The sequence below is a fragment of the Peromyscus maniculatus genome, chromosome 17 (genome assembly GCF_049852395.1).
Source record: "Peromyscus maniculatus bairdii isolate BWxNUB_F1_BW_parent chromosome 17, HU_Pman_BW_mat_3.1, whole genome shotgun sequence".
In the NCBI taxonomy this organism is placed as follows: Eukaryota; Metazoa; Chordata; class Mammalia; order Rodentia; family Cricetidae; genus Peromyscus; species Peromyscus maniculatus.
This window is the reverse complement of record NC_134868.1, coordinates 8,225,626-8,238,918: the sequence shown is the minus strand read 5'-3', so window position 1 is coordinate 8,238,918 and position 13,293 is coordinate 8,225,626. Positions and strand designations below refer to the sequence as shown.

Below are 13,293 nucleotides of genomic sequence, written 5' to 3'. Positions count from 1 at the left end.
AAGGCCCCACCCCTGGATGTAGAACTACAGACAATTAGTGCCTTCTAAGAGGGAGAATCAGTTCCCCAGGGATAATAGATGGTAAATAAAAATAAAATAATTCTTTTTAAAAATTGATAGTATTTTTTGGGGGAAATTTACCAAGGAATAAGATGTAAAAATGTTGGGTTCATTATTTTACTCTCGTGGAGTAAACGGGAACTGAGAGTCTAGCTTTCAATCTTTTCAGTCTCCTTAATAATTTGTTCTGGTCGACAATGCCCAGGTTTTCAGCTTCTCTTCTTTAAGCCACACAATTAAAATCAAAGTAGTTTACATGGATGGAGCTCTGTGGATTGTTCTCAGTTGTGCCCTTTTGACATTCCTCACACAGCCGTTAGTCATGATGCCAGAAGTTTTCTGTGATGAGAAAGGTACTTCTAAGGCTGCAGATTGCCAGTGGTGCTGGTGCACACCTTTAATCCCAATACTCGGGAGGCAAAGGCAGGCAGATATCTCTGAGTTCGAGGCCAGCTTGGTCTACAGAGCGAGATCCAGGACAGGCACCAAAGCTACACAGAGAAACCCTGTCTCGAAAAAAAAAAAAAAAAAAAAAAAGACCTCAGATTGTCCCTGGCATGTTTGTTCTGCGGAGCAGTGGGCAGTTCCCTCTGTCCGACTTCTCTCACACCGAAGTGCGCGCCTCCACCTCATGGAAGACTCGATGGACATGAACATGAGCCCTCTCAGGCCTCAGAACTACCTTTTCGGCTGTGAACTAAAAGCTGACAAGGATTATCACTTTAAGGTGGATAATGATGAGAATGAGCACCAGTTATCACTAAGATCGGTTAGTTTGGGGGCAGGGGCAAAAGACGAATTATACAACGTAGGGGCAGAAACAATATGAAGGTAGTCCAATTAAAGTAACACTGGCAACTTTGAAAATGTCTGTACAACCAACAGTTTCTCTTGGGGGCTTTGAAATTACACCACCTGTGGTCTTAATGTTGAAGTGGGTTCAGGGCCTGTGCACATCAGTGGACAGTGCCTAGTAGCTGCAGAGGAAGACGCAGAGTCAGGAGATGAAGATGAGGAAGATGTAAAACTCTTAAGTATGTCTGGAAAACGATCTGCTCCTGGAGGTGGTAACAAGGTTCCGCAGAAAAAAAAGTAAAACTTGACAAAGATGATGAGGATGATAAAGATGATGATGATGATGATGATGATGATGATGATGATGATTTTGATGAGGTGGAAGCTAAAGAAAAAGTTCCAGTGAAGAATTCTGTATGAGATACCCCAGCTAAAAATGCACAAAAATCAAACCAAAATGGAAAAGACTGAAAACCATCAACACCAAGATCAAAGGGTCAAGAGTCTTTCAAAACACAGGAAAGAACTCCTAAAACACCAAAAGGACCTAGTTCCATTAAGGCAAAAATGTAAACAAGTATAGAAAAAGGTGGTTCTCTTCCCAAAGTGGAAGCCAAGTTCATTAATTATGTAAAGAATTGCTTCCGGATGACTGACCAGGAGGCTATTCAAGATCTCTGGCAGTGGAGGAAGTCTCTTTAAGAAAATGGTTTAAACAGTGTGAAATATTCCATCTTACCTAATTTCTGTAACAGCTGATATATCTGGCTGTTCTTTTTATAATGCAAAGTGAGAACTTTCCTACTGTGCTTCATAAATGTGTTGTCTGAAGAGTGTGTTGTCTAAAATGCCTGTTTAGTTTTCAAGGATGGAACTCCACCCTTTATTTGGTTTTAAGTATGTATGGAATGTTATGATAGGACATAGTAATAGTTGTGGTCAGATGTGGAAATGGTAGGGAGACAAATATACATATGAAATAAACTCAGTATTTTAATAAAGTAAAAAAAAGACCTCAGATTAATTGTGATATTTTCTTTTCCCCAGTTACTAAACCTGCTACCAAGGAGTTGACACACTTGGGAAATCAGAAAATCCCTAGACAATGCTTTCTTCCAGGTAAAATACATAGTATTTCTTTATCTTTAGAAGAGAAAATGTCACCCTGAAAGAATACATCTCCTTAAGACACATGTGTGCTATGGGCATTAAGTTATTTTCATATATAACACGATAAGAACTAGTAGTTTGGATTATTGGACTGATCTCTGCAATAATTCCTTCCTGAGTAACTAAAAATCCTTCACCTGTGGTAGAAAAAGGAACACTTGACTTGAATTAATGTTAAAACTCTGAGAACGAGTTCCTCCCTAGTCAATGACACACTGCCTATGCTCTGAAGCTGATGAAATTAAATTTCATCTCTGGCTTATGGAGAGTTTCTCGAGCATTAATCATAGGACAAGATGCATGATTTCCTGGTAGGATGGAGAAGAAATGTGTGCTTGTTTATTTACTCCACATGAATTTAGGTACAAACACTAATAAAGTAGATGAGAAATGTTACTCTCTGTTGAAATTAGGGACAACTGCAATTTTCTCATGAAAAACAATTAGGGTCGAATTTAAAGATGATTTGAAGATGTGATCCCAATCTCTCATTCCTGGAACAGACTAATGCGATGGAAATAAAGAAGTTCACAGAGCTTATGTGTGACAGTGTCGAAGTGTTGGGTGGAGTTCAACATGGGCGACATGGAAAAGCTCTGCTTGAGATGTGTTTCTTTATTCCAGAGTGGGTGTGATCCAGGTCCGGAGGAGGGGACCGCATACATCACATTATTTAGGTTTACTTCCATCTTGCTGCTGTGTGAACCACTCACTGTGCTTCTCTGATGCCTGACAGGATTCCGCTCCATTCCCCTCTCCCAGCCACCTCCTTGACTCTTGCAGCTCTCCTAACTCTCCGCTCAGCCTGGGCAGTACATGATGCTTATGTCATTATCGTGATGACTCTGCTCTTGAAGGGTTTCTTGCCATCTTCCTCCCAACAGTTCATACTGATTGCAGTCAAGTTCAAAGGTCCATGTCCACCTCTATGGAACTTGGTGAGGGTTTCTCTTAGTTCTCGTATTCTCAAAGGAAAGATTTCAATTAAGTTGTGAGTTCAGTTTAAGTGAGGTTTATTTGCCAAAACAGAGGATGCGAACCGAGAAGATTGCAAGAGGGTGTTCCCAAGTGCTGGGGTAGCAGCACCAGGTTGTGTGCTGTGGATTTATGGTTCATGAATAATTCATGAATTGAGTTGGCACCATATTCATGAGGGTAAGATGACTCTTGTCCTCTCCTGCCCCATCCTCTGAAAAAGCATTAAGAGTCTAAAGTACAATGTAATGATATTATAATAAGATTCTAACAACTTCAAAATTCACCTTCAGTTAGTTCTGCTGCCCAGAACCAGCTGACACTGGTTCATGTTTTGTCAGTCTTCTGATGTTCTGGGGTGGTGCCCTTGAATGGGCATGACATGACTACAACTGTTTTTTTCTTTTTGCTTAAACTGCTCTAAGCAAGTTCCTGGGTGGAAGGCTTTTCAGTGGCCCCTGCAATGGCCCCCATGAGCTCACCACCTACTCTATCACAGACAACCTTCTTCATGATGCCTCTATGTTTTAGTCTTTCAAGTGTGAGAACCACATGGACATAAAACTTTCAACTTCTAAAACACATGTTTCTTTTCTCTAAGCAAAGTGAGAATATCTTTCAAGGTTCTGGAGTTTGTTATAATGAATCAAAGGAGTTCATTCATTCCCTTAGCCTTTCCAAGACCTCTAATGTGATAAACATAACCCCTAATCTTAAAATCCTATTGCAGCTCCAATGGCTTGAAATCTTTCCCAAACATTTAATTGCCTTATATAGATTGCCTTGTCTTTTCTAATTATTGTTATATGTCATTATAACATTTAGCCAAAGTTATGGAGTAGAATTCTTTTGTAACTCCTCTCGCTCAAATCTTTATTTTGCTTGTGATTCTTTTTGTGTGTTATTAATAATGTATAATAGAATCATAGCATATAAAATAATGATCCTGGCAAGGTAGCTCTGCATGGAAGAATGTTTGCAGAAGGTGACCTGAGTTCAAACCCTGTAACCCATGTAGAGGTGGATGAAGAGAACCAACTGTACAAAATTGTCCCCTGACCTCCATACCCCCACCATAGCATGTACACACAGTAACAACTAAAAAATTAACTAAATAACAAGCTTTTCATCATTTTCCCTAAGATTTCCTGCTATGTCACTGACTCCCAAATCGTTGTACATACATTTATGGTCTTGTATATTTGACAAATTAAATGTAGTTTCATGGAAATGAAACTAAGAATGAAACTGAGAATCAAGAGGTCCCATGGCAACCACTCAGTTTCAAAGGTTTTCTCCTAAGGCATTTGCCTTCTTGATTTTCAAGTACATTTCAGAATTGTACCACTGAGACTTTAAAGTTTATGTTTACTATCATATCTAAAATGTATATATAAAGGGAGCTCCCTGTCATATTGCCCCATATGCATTTATCTTATATACACATCCCCGTTCTTCTACCCTCAAACTGAAACGTTTTGGTATGTCCCTGTAAGAACTGATCTTGTGAAACCGTCCCCTGGGAACTATCCAACGCCGCCCGCAGCACGCCTCTGACATGGGCACTCTTTTTCACATGTTTTAGATGTAAAACTGGACAGTCAGATTGCTCAGTTTGCATTGCAAAATCAATGTTAGCACCGGATTCCGAACTCAGGTCTGGTTTCAAATAATTGCTTCTAACTCAGTGGTTTCCAACCTTCCTAAAGCTGCGACCCTTTAGTACCCTCACGTTGTGGTGACCACCAACCATGAAATTATTTTCATTGCTACTTCATAGCTGTAATTTTGTTACTGTTGTGAACTGGAATGTAAATATTTGATTTGCAGGATGTCTTATATTCAACCCCCAACGGGGTTGTGCTCCCCCCTCCCCGTGTTGAGAACTACTGTTCTAACTGCTTAACAGAGTAAAAAAGACACGTCATTTTAGTCCTGACACAGTCCACCAGCACTATTAAATCTGTCCCCTGTGGTCTCCATCCATATAACTGCAACTTTCAGTCTTTCCTCCACACGGTCCCAGCCACTGCTGTTTGACTCAGTTTCCCTTTTATCATCTTCTTTGTCCTTATCCATAGACTGTAGCATGCCCATCACTCTCCACCCTTTCTTTCTCTGGCTTCTTTCCCCAACTTCCACCTGTATCATAATTTTGGTGATTTGTGACATTTTTCCCTTTTGAGTTTATTTGAAATGTCTCCATTATCTCCTAATGCATCTACAAATAACTTACCAGCAAGAATTACACCACGGATGTCTTTTTGCTCTCTCTCAATGTATTATTTTGATGCTGAACATGGCATAAAAGCTTAATTCCCACTGGCCAAATTCCTCTGGAAAATTGATGCAAAAATTACTGGAAGAGTCGCAAACATGGTACAAACATAGGCTGTCCACATTCCTGAATTTCAGTCTGTATCTTTCTTATCCAAAGGAATCTTATGTAATTATTTGTTGTTAGAGTTCAATTAGGTTTCCCCAAATACACAATCATTATTTATAATGTAATAATATAGTCCTATAAGCTGAGTCTATATATCCGAAGCCTCTCAAGAGTGTTGGGCATCCATTTCCTCTAAACAGAAACATCCGCTCCTGGAGAAAGAAGCCAGGATCATAAGACCCAGAAAGAGAGAAGAGAGAGAGAGAGAGAGAGAGAGAGAGAGAGAGAGAGAGAGAGAGAGAGAGAGAGAGAGAAGAAAGGAAGGGAAGAAGGAAGGAGGGAGGTAGGGGAAGAAAGAAGGAAAGAAGAAAGAAAACCCCTGAATCTTAAAAGTCTCAGAATTTACAACACTGATAAGACCCTCACCCCAAGGTTATATAAATAGTAACAATCTCTGGGGAGCGGAAAGTGTCCTAGTGACTGAGCTGCCTGCAAATCACACAGGGAGCTCTAGGCTGCAGCATTCCTGAGTCACCACCTGTGCTGGTTTGGGCTTTTCTGTAATGCAGCTGCCTTGGAGTCTTCCAGGCTCCTGCCTAATCCCTCATTCAAGCTCTGTACATAAACCCAATCAACCCATTGGCTTGCCAAATTGAACTCTGGTGGAATTTTTACTGGGTTCTGACTTTGATAGGCTATGTGGGATTAGTAGACATTTATTTGCATCTGACCAAGGAAATGCATACAACATAGAGTAAGAGTCCTTGAGTACAATGACCAATACAGCCCATTAAATATCCATAAATTGCTGGATGTTATCATAGTAAAACTCCACAAAATTCAAATGAGTTGACAATGATTTGATCATTTGCTACAAGTCATCTCTAGTCCCTGAACAAGTGATGGAAGGAGCTACCTTACTTGATACAAACACTGAAGATCAATGAGACATGGGGATTTATGTAAATCTTCCCCAATAATACAGAAGTCTTTATCAGAAGTCAGTGAGTTCTGATTTCAAAGCCTCTGATTTTTCTTTTTCTTAGTACTATGCAACTTTGGAACAATATTAGACAGTGTGTCACATAGTTAAAAGGTACTTTTTGTAGTTCAAGTAAGCAAGGTTTTCCATCCTGTTCATTGCCTTCCTGGCCAGACAATTGGCTCCAATGATTTGGACAGGTTGATAGTAACGTCTTTTGTTGACAATGAAGAAACTGAGTGTGGCCATGCTGTGGTCAGAGATCTGTTCACGAATGTGATTCATAACCTGAGAGTGGACACTGAAAATTGAGTTTGGTAAAAGAGTAATGTGGGGACCTGGTGTGCCCCTAGTGTTCCTTCTTAAAGAAGATCTAACACACTTACACCAGAGTTTAGCTTTACAACGTGAGCTGAAGCTCAACTCAAAGACCTGTGAGCCAAATAATGTGTTTTGTGTATACTTGTTGGGATTCTGCCACGCTCCAGCTGTATGACCACACATGCACAGTTCGGGAGCGAGGCAAGGGGTCTTGCATCTGAAGTCATCAATGTGTGCTGGTCATTACATGTGCACAAGGTGGTCACGCAATCTGAGCATGCGTGGTGTAGCTCTGAGAGCCCACCTGTGCCTCAAAGAGTCGGACACAGACCCCACCCCCCTCTCTGTCCTGTTCTCTTCCCCCCACCATCTTTCTCTCTCTTTCTGCACATCCTCCTTCCCCAGGCCTGGTTCTCTTGTTCCCCCTCCACCCCTCTTCCTCCTAATAAAGCTCTGATACTGATACTGGGTTTTGTTGTGGCTATGACCTTTCCACACGGTAACCAGCGCCGCTTATCATTCTTACAGTACTCATCATGTCAGTGACTTGGAAATTGATCTAACCCTAAAGGAAAAGTCTTTTGAGTGCTTATAGCCCTTCCCTATGTGAGAAAACTGGGAAGCCAAGTCCTAATTGTGTAGCATATCTACACTTAAAGAAAATCCCAGTTCCATCAAGAACATGGGAGGGTAAGAAAAGAGTCAGTAGGGTTTATTCCTTCCGGAAGCTCAACGGAGCAATTCTTCTTGTCTTCTCTAGTTTCCTACGTTCTTAAACATGTTTCTCTTTTTAAGTATCAAAGGCAGTGAGTGACTCCCATCAAGTTAATATCACCTTGACTCAACTGGATAATTCAGGATGGGAGTCTCATCCTTGAAATATCCTTATCTCAGTCACATCCACAGTATCTTTTTTGTCATGTAAGGTAACATTTTCGGGTTCCAGGGACTGGACATGGAGTCAACTAGGACATTATTTCTCCCTTCAAAAATGATACATTAAGAATTTGTGTTCATGTGTGTGCACAGGTGTACTTGTGTGTACACGCCCGCCTGTGGAAGTCACAGGAACTTCTTGCCTGTTACTCTTCATATGCCATTCACCATGAGCTTTTGAGAGAGAATCTGCCACTGGCCTATAACTCACCAAGTAGGCTAGGCTGACTGGACAGAAAGTGACAGGGATCCACTTATCTCTGCCTTCTCAGGGCTAGGATTACAAACGCTTGCTGCCACACATGGCTTTTAGCTTTTTCCTAATTTTATTTAGTGGCAGAGCACAAACCCCAGCATGTACGTGGAAGTCAGAGGTCACCTTGCAGAGGATGGTTCTCTCCTTGCACCCTGTGAGTCCTGTAGATAAAACTCAGGACTTGGGCTATCAGTTTCAGTTATCAAGTTTGACAGCAAGTCCCTTTACTACTGAGAGCCTGCCAGCTCCAATGTTGGTATTTGTTTGTTTGAGTGATTTAAAGTGGTTCTTGGAAATGAAACTCAATCCTCATGCCTACAAGGCAAGCACTTTACTGATGGAGCTATCTATCCAGCCTGATGCATTAATAATGTTGCCTAAGAGACAGCCAACTTACACTCTTGAAAACACTTTGAGAGTGTCAACTTCCGAACCTTAGATATTTTAAATATGTTTCAGAAGATAGCACAGACTTTTATATTATTTGTCAGGATATAGAGAGTTAAGATAGATATTCTATTGTTTGTTCTTCAACCAATACCCAAATTACATTTGAGATAATATATAAATGGATCTCTCACATTGAAAATCCTCAAATCTAATTTCAAAGGGTTTAATAATAATTGCTGAATTCCAGGGAATCTTTTTCTGAAAACAGAGTAGTAGAGTAATACCAACTCACGTATAATGCTTAGACCCACAGTGAAAAATCCAACCCTACTAGAATATAGACTTTCAGCTAACAACACTATCAATCCTTAAATATGTGTGATATGCTACAGATATTGAAATAGAAACACTATAAATTCCATTTTTGTCAGGATAGCATATGGCTAATGAAGAAATTACTGAGAGCTATGATGAGTGGATAGATATAAGGCTGGGGATGTGGTTCTGTTGCTAATGTGATTGCCTAGCAGGCATGGATGCTTGGGTTCGATACCTAGCACTGTTCGATACCTATGGTATCATGAAGGTTTGTAATCACAGCTTTCTGAAGTTGGAGGTAGATGATCAGGAGTTCAAAGTCATCTTTGGCTACATATTGAGAGAACCAGTGCCAAGACAACAACAAAAACAAATAAACAAACAAAAACTCAGTTAAAAAATATGGATAGATATAATCTAAATGCTTTTGATGCAGAATCGGGAAGCCTGCCCAGTGTGGAGAGAAGGCACACTATTCAGTGCCCCCATCCTGTTCCCCAAAGATTCCTTTATACATGTTCATCCTTAATTCAACCCAGAATACAGAAGACCTACAGCTCATAAGTTTTCCTTATCACTCTATAACCAAGAAGTCAGAGTTTCAGTTGCTGTGTACATAGGTGTTGAATGGGTGTGTGCACTTTTGAATCCATGAGCAGAGTGAGTGTCAAATAGTATCAGGCACTAGTGTTAGAACCTAGAATCTCTGAGTTCTTTTTCTTTTCTTTTTTCTCTGTTCATGTCTTTCCCTGACCTGCCCATCCTTTATCTGAAAGACCACCCTGCATCACTTGGTACATGTGACACATAGGAAATTACAAGCAGGCAGGCGTCATTGGTTGTAGCAATCACTTGATCGAAACCTTGTTTGCTTTTTAACTTCCTTCATAATGAAGGTAGATACTGGAAGTGTCACAGAGACTCTGTGTTGACAGGAATTTCTAATAGCGATTTTTTATATCTCCTCGGGGTGAGTGTAGTGTTTACCCCTCATCAAGGAAGTCTCTCTCTGCAGCGGACAGAGACCATCACAGGAAGCCAACACTGGTCAAAATACAGAGATCAACTGGTCATGGGGTGCCCAACCCCAACAGATAACCTCCACAACCCAACTCCTCTTCTACCTAAGATTCAGGAAACATTGAAGAAGTGTGGGGATGTGGTTGCTAAACCCAGAGGGCCATGAAATCTTCTATGAGACTGTATCTACTAGGGAATAACAGGGAAGCTACAACCATATGGCTGTCTGAACAAGACTCAAACAGTGACATTTACAGACATGCTAACATGGAAGGGGGCTATCTCAAGGCACTCCACCCCTAGAAAAAGAACTACAGGCAACTCAGAACTGCTGAGCAGGAGGAGTAGTCTTCCCCAGGGATTAGCCCTCAGATTCATTCTACAACACCAAATACTCAGCTCTAAAATCATGTACATACAGAAAATGTTAAACAGACTCAGCAAGTTATATGTATATACTTACGTATATAAATGTAATATATATAATCAAAGGAGAAGAGGCTATGGCTTTAAGGAGGGGCAAGGGGAGCATTGGCTAGAGAGGGAGGATGCAGGAGGTTTGGAGGAGAAAAGAGAAGGCAGAAATGAAATGCGGTTATTACATTTTAATTAAAAATTTTAAATTATTAAGAAAAATAAAGATACTTACCTATCTGCCTGAAAATAACTTGACTAATAGCCCTGTTTCATCTCAAGGCCTTTCCTAACCACATGGCTTATTTTCTAAGCCATACAGGGATGTTAGCCTAATTTCTGCATTTCCTGATGGGGAAAATAGAATCATGAGAGTAAAGTGACTTGCTTGTTCCACTAACATAAGGAACAAGACAAGGCTGTCCACTCTCTCCATATCTGTTCAGTATAGTAATTGAAATTCTAACTAGAGCACTAAGACAACAAGAGGAGATCAGGGAATACAAATTGGAAAGGAAGAAGTCAAAGTACTGATATTTGCAGATGAAATGATAGTATACATAAGCAACCCCAAAATTTTACCAGGAAACTCCTACAGCTGATAAACACCTTTAGTGAAGTGGCTGGATACAAGATTGAGGGGATCCCTGCAGATGTCACACAGGGAAGCAAAACCCATGAAGAGAGAAGAATGAAAACCGGTTGCAGATTGACCTGTCAGCCTGGATCAGACTTCAGGGAGTCTAATGAGAGGTGGTTTATTCCCAATATATTTAAGCCCATTACAACTTGAAAAAAAAAAGTTTCCTGGTGTAATACAATACCCGGTGCACAAAGAAGCATAAATACATTAAAATACACCACAGGGTACATGCCATTTTATTGAGAGCTGCTGGTAGCAAAAGTCCTTTTGAGTATATAGCAGTGACAACTAGAGTTCAGAAGGTCAACCTATCAGAACTAAGGGTTCTGTTAGAGAAAACCATCACACAAGGCCTTTTGAATGAATTGGTAAACTTTTTGTGGAATAACAGCTATGATTCTCCCCATTTACCGTGCATGTCCATGTTATGTGTACATGTAATCTCACGATTAGGTCTCAATCTTGGGTACAATTTTCCCCATACATTTGGGGTAATTGGATACCTGTCCCTAGCTGTATTTATTTTTTCATTAACATAAATCTGGCCAGGGCCATTTTCCAGACAAAAGTATTTCAGCAAAGATACATTTTTTTCCAAGGACAAATGCAGAGAAATAAACATTAGCTCATCTCACCCACAGATAGAGAAAAGAACCACTAACAGCTAAATCCTCAACTCCTTACCTTCACCCCGGTTATTTACACAAGACCCTAATTTAAGAGATTTACTGCTCACATTCCTGGGATGATGTTTCAGCCACTTTGCTAGTTACTGAGCTAAGGTAGTTACTTCCCACTGACCCAAGGAGATTGCCCTCAAGGCCAGGCAGGTGACAGGTGCCAAGCTTTCTTGTGCAAATTAAGTTTTAGTTCCTCCTCAGCCAGGTGCTATTCCTAGATTCCCTAATTGATCTTAGCCTTTAGTTGACCTTACCAGAGAACTCCCCTTTAGTCACACACCCCCCCTCCCCGTTTTGGGTTGTAATTAGAAGCTGACATTTATTGCTTTATGTGTGGATCCTTATCACCTCTCTCTCTGTGACTCTGAAAACTTCAAGTCTCAACTGCTTTGCCAAAGAATTACTGTCTGTGTATATATACTGGTCCCCTAACAGCATGGGGAGAATTGATTGAGAAGAACAAAGATGAGGACGGAGATGGAAAGAACTAGGTAGAGATGAGAGAACAGCAGAAGGGACTGAGAGAAGGAGGGACCGAGAGGAGGTAAGTATGAGAACGGAAAAGGAACTGTGTAGATAGAATTTACTTAGAAGAATAAAATGAATGGACTAATGAACCTAGATTCATTAAATATCCCTCAGATTTAGTATCCTTAGCCACTCATTGCATCTGTCCTAGACCCTGATAGAAATCTCCTCAAGGCAGACAATTGGGAGGAATTTGGTATCATTCCCTCCAAGAAGATAGGTTCTAGAAATAGGCTACCTGTACTAGGTTAAGGGCCTGAGCATCTGTCCTGGTCTCTGTCATACAGATAAGCAAAGAGAGCATTCTGGCTGTTAGTCATCTGTGGTCCTGGTTGCGGGAGCTTAGGGGAGCCTCTGGCTATCAAGGTCATTTAGATTACTAGTCACCTCCAGTTCTGGTTGTAAGAGTTTTATATGACCTGGCCCAACAGATAACACAGATCACTTCCAATTCTCAGCTTTCTGGATGGAAGAGCAGGTTTTTCCGTCTTTCCTATTGGAAAGATAACCCTGTATCTTTAACATTCCTGTTTTCTCTGAAGATCTGTGGGTGCAAGGACATTCATGCTATGCTCCCAACATCCCTCTCTTCTAATTTTTTAAAGAACTGAAATAGTGGCTGTATCAGAGGCCATGGTTGAATGCATTGCCTCTATAGCTAGTTTAATTAATATAGGAAGCATAAGAGAGTTTCAAGAATAGCTAACAGAGGACCGAGGAAAGGCAAAAGCAGTCCTCAATTCATCCATCTCCTGATTAATTTCTGCCAATATTTTTGCTGTGAGCAAATGGGTGTGATTTGGCCTATTCCACATAAACCCATATAAACAATCCTTAGCATGACAAAACAATATCATGCGTCTCCCTCCTATCACAGATGTGTTTTTTTTTATCTCCCTTGACAAAGGCATTTGGATTCTGTATTGACAATAATTAACATTCACTACAGTCATTAAATGTACTAGTATCATTTTACAGTTAGTGCTATGCATACTTGTTGTTTCCCCAAAGTCTCAGCTTTATGAGTTAAAGTCCTGGTGTCTCCCCAAGTTATCGGCTTACTCTCCCTCTTGGGACATCTCCTCCTGATGGATTTGTCGTCTGCCTTCAGATGTTTCATCATCTGGTGGTCTCTGGATGTCTTGGTTGGATGCATCAGATCAGGAGCCAGCTGGGACTTCGTTCATTTTCTGAAAAGACTCACATATAACCTCACCTCAATGTTAGAACAACATCTTTCTGTATGCCGTGAATATGTGTTGCTACCATTGGTTAATAAAAAAGCTTCTTTGACCTATGGTAAGACAGGAGACAGCCAGGCAGGAAATCCAAGAGAGATATATAGGGAGAAGAAAGGCAGAGATGGAGGAAACACTGCAAGCTGCTGGGGGAGAAAGATGTAATAGAACAAAGGTAAAG

At 40.6% G+C, this 13,293-nt stretch overlaps 1 pseudogene; it reads left to right on the top strand.

Annotated features, from left to right (window-relative positions):
- The first annotated feature begins 621 nt into the window (after positions 1–621).
- On the top strand, positions 622–1,577 carry LOC102903948 (nucleophosmin pseudogene; annotated as a pseudogene).
- Positions 1,578–13,293: the final 11,716 nt, after the last annotated feature.